The sequence below is a fragment of the Nomascus leucogenys genome, chromosome X, assembly GCF_006542625.1.
Source record: "Nomascus leucogenys isolate Asia chromosome X, Asia_NLE_v1, whole genome shotgun sequence".
NCBI classification, from domain to species: domain Eukaryota; kingdom Metazoa; phylum Chordata; class Mammalia; order Primates; family Hylobatidae; genus Nomascus; species Nomascus leucogenys.
The window spans coordinates 50,701,229-50,711,192 of NC_044406.1; the positions used below are offsets into that span (position 1 = coordinate 50,701,229).

General features: G+C 41.7%; 2 pseudogenes; one reads left to right on the forward strand and one right to left on the reverse strand.

The window, feature by feature from the left end:
- The first annotated feature begins 203 nt into the window (after positions 1-203).
- LOC100586523 lies at positions 204-1,379 on the forward strand (annotated as a pseudogene).
- An 896-nt stretch (positions 1,380-2,275) lies between these two features.
- On the reverse strand, positions 2,276-2,849 carry LOC100586171 (annotated as a pseudogene).
- Positions 2,850-9,964: the final 7,115 nt, after the last annotated feature.

Below are 9,964 nucleotides of genomic sequence, written 5' to 3' on the forward strand. Positions count from 1 at the left end.
TGTGAGACTATCACTTCACCAGAGGGGTCAGTTTGTGTGTACTTTGGGTGACAAGATTTGCAGTCACCAGGCCAAAAACTTGTCTCTTTGGATGACTTAAAAACTCTACCCCAAGATGTCTTTCATGGGGATGCTCCAAAGTTTTATTTGTTTTACTGTAGGGTTGCCTGCCCAGCACCCCCAGTTTTTTTCTGAGAGTGGAAATGACCAATTTGGGCCTGCAGTTGCTGAACTTTTCCATGACTCTACTAGGCTGGGTGGGCCTTGTGGCCTGCACTGCCATCCCGCAGTGGCAGATGAGCTCATGTGTGGGCAACAGCATCATCACAGCCCAGGCCATGTACAAGGGACTGTGGATGGACTACATCATACAGAGCATAGGCTTGATGAGCTGTGAAATGTATGACTTGGTGCTCACCCTGCCAGCAGCCATGCAGGACCTTCGAGCCCTAATGGTGGCATACCTGGTGCTGGGCTTCCTGACCATATGTGTGTGGCCACGATGGGCATGAAGTGCATGTGTTGTGGGGGAAATGACAAAGTGAAGAAGGCCTGTATCGGCTCTGTGTCCCCACCCAAATCTCGTCTTGAATTGTAATCCTCACATGTCGAGGGAGGGAAATGACTGGATTATGGGGGCAGTTTCCCCCACACTCTTCTCATTATAGTGAGTGAATTCTCACGAGATCTGATGGTTTTTTGTTTGTTTGTTTTTTGAGATGGAGTTTCGCTCTTGTTGCCCAGGCTGGAGTGCAATGGCATGGTCTCAGCTCACTGCAACCTCTGCCTCCCAGGTTCAAGCGATTCTCCTGCCTCTGCCTCCCAAGTAGCTGGGATTATAGGCATCCCCCATCACACTCAGCTAATTTTTGTATTTTTAGTAGACACGGGGTTTTACCATGTTGGCCAGGCTGGTCTGGAACTCCTGAACTCAGGTGATCTGCCCACCTCAGCCTCCCAAAGTACTGGGATTACAGGCATGAGCCACCGTGCCCTGCCCTGATGGTTTTATAAATGGTAGTTTTTCCTGCTCTCTCACATGCTTTCTCTCTCCTGCTGCCATGTGAAGAAGGTCTTTGCTTCCCCTTCCACCATGATTGTAAGTTTCCTGAGGCCTCCACAGTCATGCTAAACTGTGAGTCAATTAAACCTCTCTCCTTTATAAATTACCCAGTCTTGGGTATTTCTTTATAGCAGTATAGGCATGATTAGAGGAGTCATTTTCATCATGGCAGGTCTTGCTGACTTGGTAGCTTTCTTCTGGTATGGCCATCAGATTGTCACGGACTTTTACAACCCCTCGATCCCCTTGAATATTAGGTATGAGTCTGGTCCTGCTATCTTTATTGGCTGGGCAGAGTCTTCTCTGGCCCTCCTAGGAGGTGTACTATTCTCTTGCTCTTGTTCTGGGAATAAGAGCAAAACTGGGTACCTCACTCTTACTCTAAGTCACTCCTGGTCACTCCATCCCTGCACACCATGTACTGTTCTCTGGGGGGTGGGGTGGGAGACACAAAAAAAGAGGAGAGTGCACATTTTGTATAGTAATAAAAAATAAGTTTTGGAGAGTAAAAAGATATATATGAGCAAGTAGGGATGGACCAGTGATAGCTACAATACCTATAGTATTGGCGTCTGTACAGAAACATGCTTAGGGAAGCAACAGGGCATCTCACTGACCTGGGAACAACAAAATAACCAAAAGGTACTCACTGAAAGTTCAGAGAGCCAAAGTGAGAACAGGAACTAAAACTGTAGGGGTAAACCTCCATAGCAATGGTCTGCAATAAGATATAAGAGATCTAAAACAGTCTGGGTCTTATAAGCTCTTAGAACTAACCAGCCAAAGCATCCTTTGAGGATAAAGATCCACACTGAGGAGGCTTGCTGATCAATCTAAAGTGACAATAGAGACAAAAGAAAGAACAGGGCCAGAAAAAGTAGGGGAGGGGAACAGAGTCTCTCAGAAATTAAGCCACCATATTTTTTGACACTTCACAAAAACAACAGGAGAGCTCTAGTCATAAAGTTATAAAATCCATATTTTCCTTGTAAAAGTTCAGGAAAATGAAATTCATGTGGAAATGAACATAATAGAATAAAGGGCAAAAGCCACGTGATCATCTCAATAGACACAGAAAAATACAAATTCATAATACAAATTCTCAACAAACTTAGAATAGAAGGGAACTTCTTCAACCTTCAACCTGATAAAGAGTATCCACAAAAACCACCAGTGTTTTGTTTTGTTTTAACAATATGTAATTTTTTGTATTTAGCATCTCTCTTGACTTCGTAGAGATGAACAGGCAGAAGAACTAGAATTGAAGCTTGGAGAACAAACTTGGGATTCCAAAATGGGCTAGAGGCAGTATATATTAGGATCTTGGCAGCAGCCAAAATGGACTATTTTTTTGGCCAGGGAAGTCATTTGTAGGGACCTTAAGGTTGGGGTACAGAATGAGTTGGAATGAGGGTGCCCAAAGATTCACATACACCAGGCTGATAGGATGAACAGCATTGGGGAATCTGAATAGCGTGTCTGTATCTCTCAGGCCAGCACTGGTCTTAAATTCACCTTCTGGTACTGATGGTTGTTGAGTTTCTTGTTTTTGCTGAATATGCTCTCATTTTGCTTTTTTAAGTTTTGCTCTGTGGTTCTCGAACCAGACCTCCAGTACTGTTGGATGTATGTCAATTTTCGAAGCCCACTGAAGGCTGGGGTTTGGGTATAGGTTCTCATTGAAAAAGATGTTCAAATCTTCCAGTAGCTTCTCAGTGAACATGGTTCATTTCCTGTGTGAATGCATCTGGTGCTTGCCTTTGGGAAGATCCTCTGAGTCTGACATCTTCTAATCCAGATGTGCTCCTGTATTCAGGTCCAGTGATAAGAACTAGCAGAGATTGAATCCGGATTTAAATAGCTTACTCCGTAGCCACACCTGATTCCCACCCCCTTCCAACTGTTTCTGCCCTATCTGCCTCCAATCTGATCCCTGGATCCTCCAGAACCCCCTGGATTTCTCCTAATTCTGTCTCACATCATACCTAATCATGAAAGACTGCATGTTTGCCTCCAAGACTAGGAAGAAGGCAAGAATACCCACTCTTGCCACTTCTATTCAACATTGTACTGGAGGTTCTAGTGCAATCAAGCAAAAACTTAAAAAGCATCGCTGGGCGTGGTGGCTCACACCTGTAATCCCAGCACTTTGGGAAGCCAAGGCGGGTGGATCACAAGGTCAGGAGATCGAGACCATCCTGGCTAACACGGTGCAAACCCCGTCTCTACCAAAAATACAAAAAATTAGCCAGGCATGGTGGCAGGCGCCTGTAGTCCCAGCTACTTGGGAGGCTGAGGCAGGAGAATGGCATGAACCTGGGAGGCAGAGCTTGCAGTGAGCTGAGATCGCGCCACTGCACTCTAGCCTGGGTGACAGAGCAAGACTCCGTCTCAAAAAAAAAAAAAAAAAAAAAAATTAAAAAGCATCTAGATTGCAAAAAAGTAAAACTGTCTTTATTTGCTAATGACATGATCATCATGTAGAAAATCCTAAGGAATTTATACACACACACACACACACACACAACTATTAGAACTAATAAGTTCACCAAAGTGATGGGATACTAAGTCACTATACAAAAATCAATTGTATTACTATGAGCAATAAAAATTCCAAAAGTGAAATTAAAAAAATAACTCCATTTATGATTGTATTAAAAAGAATAAAACTCTTAAGAATAAATTTAACAAAATAAGTGTAAGACATGTACACTGAAAATTTAAAAATACTGATGAGGGAAATTAAAGAAGACCTAAATATGTGGAGAGACATCCCATGATCATGGATTGGAAAACTCAGTAATATGGCAATTCTCTCCAAATTGATTTGTAGATTAACACAATCTCTATCAAAATTCCAACAGATTTTTTTTTGAGGAAATTGAAAAATTGATTGCTGGGAGACAATTCTCCATGAATATTTCACAGCTCCACACAGTCCAGGTCTTCTGAACAAAGAGCATGTTTGAATGGCAAAGGCCTTGGAAGCTAGAGATTTCGAGCTGTGTCTCCCCAGTAGACATTTGCTTACATTTCAAGATAATAAACCTAGAGGCCTTCCACTCCCCTCTCCAGTGAAGATTTGTTTATATTCAAGAGAAAAGATAAAGTCATTATCTCTCCCTTCCTAAAGGGGAGAATGGGCAGATGTGCCAGCAAACCTTATATAACTTCAGAGCCTCCTAATTTGGGTTTTTTTTTCCTATGGTGAAACCCATTGCTTATGCAGGTAAACATCTGGCTTTCATTTGTGTTGCCCTGTGGAGAACTGGGGCATGGGGAATGAGGCACTATTGAGATAGTACTCTGGATGCTGCTTTTGCCATGAGTTATAAACCATCTGTCCTTAACACAGAGGTCTGATATCTTGTCAGCATATATATGTGAAACTGTCACAAACTAATTTGTTAGTTTGCAAGTAGGGCAAAATCTCAGACCCTTCACAGTTTCTGACTTCATACTGATCCTGAAATTAAATGAAATAGATCCAGTATATCCAAAACAATTTTGAAAATGAAGAACGAAGTTGGAGGACTTTTACCTCTCAATTTCAAAACTTATTACAAAACTCAGTTATCAATACGGTATGGTGCTGAAATAAAGACAGACATACAGATCAAAGGTACAGAATTGAGAATCTAGAACTAAACCTTTACATTTATGGTCAATTGACTTTTGACAAACGTGCAAGGCATTTCAATGGGGAAAGGACAGATAGCCTTTCCAACAAATAGTGCTGAGAAAATTGGATATCTACATGCATACCGTACTCAAAAATTAACTCAAAATGGAACAGAGACCTAAATATAAAAGGTTAAGCTAAAAAACTTATAACAGGAAACAGGAGAGAGCAATATGGCAGAATAGGAGGTTCCCTCACTCATATCCTCCCACAACAAGAATTCTGTACCCATCCACAGACAAAAGTGTCTTTGTGGGATCCTTGGGATACAGGTAGGAAGTTGTGAAACCCAGTGGAGCCCAAGACCTAGGAGGGTCATTTTGAGAGTGCAGACCCACACCTAGGTGGCAGACCAGCTGACTGCTATCCTGGCTTCATACCTGGAAATTGCCCTGTTCTTCTAAGGGTTTGGCTGCAACCCCATTTGGCTTTGAGCCTGCTACCAAAACCATTTGCCAAGGGTCTGGGAGGAATCAGGCACACTAGTGCCTCAACAGACAGGCCTGCCAACATTGGTCTAGGTAGTAAATCCAAAAACTATGCTGTAACTCGGCCCCAGCCCTTCTCAATAGTGGTCCCAGATTAGTACTACTTGCACAAGGACCCAGAGGGAAATTTGCCCATATGTGCCACTGGGACAGGCTTGCTGGCCTCCATCCCATAGTAGATCCTGAAGGGGCCCTGTCTCAGCTCCAGCTCCTCTCTGCCACAGCCCAGGAGTATTCCCACCCACGCAGAGAACTGCTGGGAGACTAGCCTGTCTGAGCCACTGTGACATGCTTGCCAGCTTCCTTCCCACAGCAGATCCTGAAGGGGCCCGGAAGCTTGACTCTAGCCCAGTGTGGGAACAAACCCAAAAGCACAGAGAACTGCTGCGAGACGTGCCTGTCTATGTCACCAGGACAGACTTGCCAGCCTACATCCCATAGCAGACCCTGAAGAGGCTCTGTCTCAGCTTCAGTCCAGAGCTATTCCACCTATGCAGGAAACTGCTGGGAGACACACTGGGACAGGCTTGCCAAACTCTGTCTCCTAGTGGTTCTTAAAGGAGCCCTGAATCTCAGCTCCAGCCCCTCTCAGCTGCAGTCCTGGAGCAATCCTTCCCACATAGGGAACTGTTGGGAGTCTTGCCTGATGGTGCCACCAGGTTGGGCTTGCCAATATCAGTCACACAGCAGTTTCTGAAATAGCACTGAAGCTCAGTTTCAGCCCCTCCCAGCTGTGGTCTGCGAACAGTTCTGCCCAGCTGGGATCCCGCCAGGAGACGTGCTCTTCTGAGTCCCTGGATCTTGGTCCTGGAGGGAGGCATGTCTGGCAGTGTCCCTGAAGGCTGACTCCTTGATCTCAGTCTCATTGTGGATCTTGAAACAGCCCTATAAATAGACTCCAGCCCTTCTCAATTGCAGTCTGATAGCAGGCCTGCTCACCCAGAAGCCCACCAGGAGACACACCCACCCCTGACCCTGGAGACAGAACTGAAGGTCTCAGTCTCAGCTGCAGACCCTGAAACAATCCTGTATCTCTGTTCTAGCCCCTCTCAGCCATGGAGCAGAGCAATATGGCCAGCCTAGGGACTCATCCAGTGATCCAACAGCAGCTCTCTCAGAATCACAGAGGAAGCCACACCCATCAGTGCACCTGGTAACAGGCCTGCCACCTGTGAATCCTGAAGTGGATCCTCATCCTAGCACCAGCCCCACGGACGAAGATCCTGGAAACAGTCCAGTCCACTAGTGAACCATATAGGACCCATGCCCACTAACTTTGGTCTCCACTGCAGACCCGGCACCAGCAACATGATCTAGATTCAACCCTACTCAACTGGGATCCTGGAGGCAATCTCATCAACCCAGATACCTGATATGGTTTGGATTTGTACCCCCACCAAATCTCATGTCAAATTGTAATCCCCAGTGTTGGAGGTGGGGCCTGGTGGGAGGTGGCTGGATTATGGGTGTGGATTTCTCATGAATGGTTTAGCACATCCCCCTTTGTACCATCCTCATGGTCTTGATAGAGTTCTCATGAGATCTGGTTGTTAAAAGTGTACAGCACCTCTCCCCTCTCTCTATTGCTCCTTGCTCCCACCATGTGAGACACCTCATACTCCCTTTGCGTTCTGCCATGATTAGAAGCTTCCTGAGGCCTCCCCAGAAGCAGAAGCCACTATGCTTCCTGTACAGCCTGCAGAATCGTGAGCCAACTATACCTCTTTTCTTTATAAATTACCCAGTCTCAGATATTTCTTTATAGCAATGTGAGAATGGACTAATACAATATCTAACAGGAGAACAGTTTAACTTGCCAAAATATATCTGTAAAGACTGAAAGAAGGGTTTGCTCCTTCAAATGCAAGGCTACACAGACGTCACCAAAGGAAGTTGTAACAACAAATGCCTACATCAAAAAAAAAAAAAAAAAAAAAAGAAATCTCAAATGAACAGCCTAACCTTATGCCTCAAGGAACTAGAAAAAGAAGAACAAACTAAGCCCAAAATCAGTAGAAGGAAAGAAAGAATAAAGATCAGAGCAGAAATAAATGAAATAGGGGCTAAAAAGATGATAGAAAACATCAGCAAAACTAAAAGTTGGTTCTTTGAAAATGTAAACAAAATTGACAAACCTTTAGCCAGACCAACTAAGAAAAAAAGAGAGAAGACTAAAATAAAGAAAATCAGAAATAAGAGAGGAGATATTACTGATGTCACAGAAATACAAAGGACCATAAGAGACTGCTATGGGCAGTTATATGCCAAAAACTTGGTTAACCTAGAAGAAACGGATAAATTCCTAGAAACATACAACCTAACAAGACTGAGTCAAGAAGAAACAGAAAATATGAACAAACCAATAATGAGCAATAAGATTGACTCAGTAATAAGACATCTCCCATCAAAGAAAAGCCCAGGACCAGATGGCTTCACAGTCAAATTCTACCAAATATTTAAATAACTAATACAAATCCTCCTCACACTTTTTCCCAAAAAAATGAAGAAGAGGAAATACTTCCACACTGATTCTATGAGGCCAGCATTACTGATGCCAAAGCCAGGCAATAGCACTACCAAAAAAGAAAATTCCAGGCCAATATCCCTGAGGAACATAGATGCAAAAATCCTAAACAAAATATGAGCAAACCAAATTAAACAGCATATTAAAAAGATAATTCACCATGATTAAATGAGATTTATCCCTGGGATTCAAGGATGGTTCAACATTTGCAAATCAATGAATGTGATAAACCATAATAACAGAATGAAGGACAAAAACTATACAATCATCTCAATAGATGCAGAAAGAAAAAACATTTGAGAAAATTCAACATCCTTTCATGATAAAAACTCTCAACAAATTAGGCATAGAAGGAATGTACCTAAACACAATAAAGGCCATATATGAAAAGCCCACAACTAACATACTCAACAGTGAAAAGTTGAAAGCTTTTCCTCTAAGATCAGGAACAAGACAAGGATGCCCACTCTCACCACTTCTATTCAACATAGTACTGGTAATCCTAGCTTGAGCAATGAGGCAAGAGAAAGAAATAAAAGACAGCCAAATTGGAAAGGAAGAAGTTAAATTGCCCCTGTTTGCAGACAACATAATCTTACATATAGAAAACCCAAAAAACTCGTGCCAAAACTGTTAGAACTAATAAATGAATTCAGTAAAGTTGCAGTATACAAAATCAGCATGCAAAAATCAGTAGCCTTTCCTTACACTAAAAATAAACTACATGAAAAAGAAATTAAGAAAATTTGATGCTATCCACAATAGCATCAAAAAATTGAATATTTAGGATTAAATTTAACCAAGGAGGTGAAAGGTCTGTGCACTAAAGACTATAAAACATTGATGAAAGAAATAGAAAAGATACAAATAAATGAAAAAGTATCCCATGTTCATGTATTGGAGGAATTAATATTGTTAAAAAATGTCCATACTACCCAAAGCAATCTATGGGTTCAATGAAATCTCTATCAAAATTCCAATGTTATTTTTCACAGAACTAGAAAAAGCAATCCTAAAATTTGTATGGAACCACAAAAGACCCTGCATAGCCAAAGCAATCTTGAGCAAAAAAACTGGAGCCCAAAGCTCAAAAACAAATGCTGAAGGCATCATACTACCTGGCTTCAAAATCTATTACAAAGCTGTAGTAATCAAAACAGCATGGTACTGGCATTAAAAAAGATGCATTGACCAATAGAACAGAATAGAGTCCAAAAATAACCCTAAGCACTTACAATCAATTGATTTTTGACAAAGGTGCCAAGAACACACAATGAGAAAGGACAATCTCTTCAATAAAGAGTGTTGGGAAAACTGGACATCCACATGCAAAATGAACTTGGACTCTTATACCACGTACAAAAATCAACTCAAAATGGATTAAAGACTTAAACATAAACCTTGAAACTGTAAAACTACTGGAAGAAAACATGGGGGAAAATGCTCCACAACATGGGGGAAATGCTCCACAATAGCCCCAAAAGCAAAGGCAACAAAAGCAAAAATAAACAAATGGGATTGCATCAAATTAAAAAGCTTCTGCACAGCAAAGGAAACCATTAATAGGATGAAGAGACAACTCAAGGATTGGGAGAAAATATTTGCAAACCATATATCTGACAAGAAACTAATATCCAAAATAAGGAACTCAAACAACTCAATAGCAAGAAAAAAAAAAAACAACCTAGTTAAAACACGGACCAATGACTTGACATTTCTCAAAAACAGATATACAAATGTTCAACAGATATATGAAAAATACTTATCATCCCTAACCATCAGGGAAATGTAAATTAAAAGCACAATGGAAATATCATCTTACACCCGAATGTGAGGTGATATGATAGAATATCATGAAATCTATAATAGAATAGAATAGGTGATAATAGAATTATTATCAGAAAAACAAAAGATAACAAGTGTTAACAAGGGTGTAGAGAAAAGGGAATGCTTGTATACTGTTGGTGGAAATATAAATTAATATAGCCATTATGAAAAATATTATGGAATTTCCTCAAAAAGCCCCACAATAAATTGAACTACCATATGATCCAGCAATCCCACTACTGGGATTAAAAGGAATCCAATCCTGGCTAACATGGTGAAACCCTGTCTCTATTAAAAATACAAAAAAACTAGCCAGGCATGGTGGCGAGCACCTGTAGTCCCAGCTACTCGGGAGGCCGAGGCAGGAGAATGGCATGAAC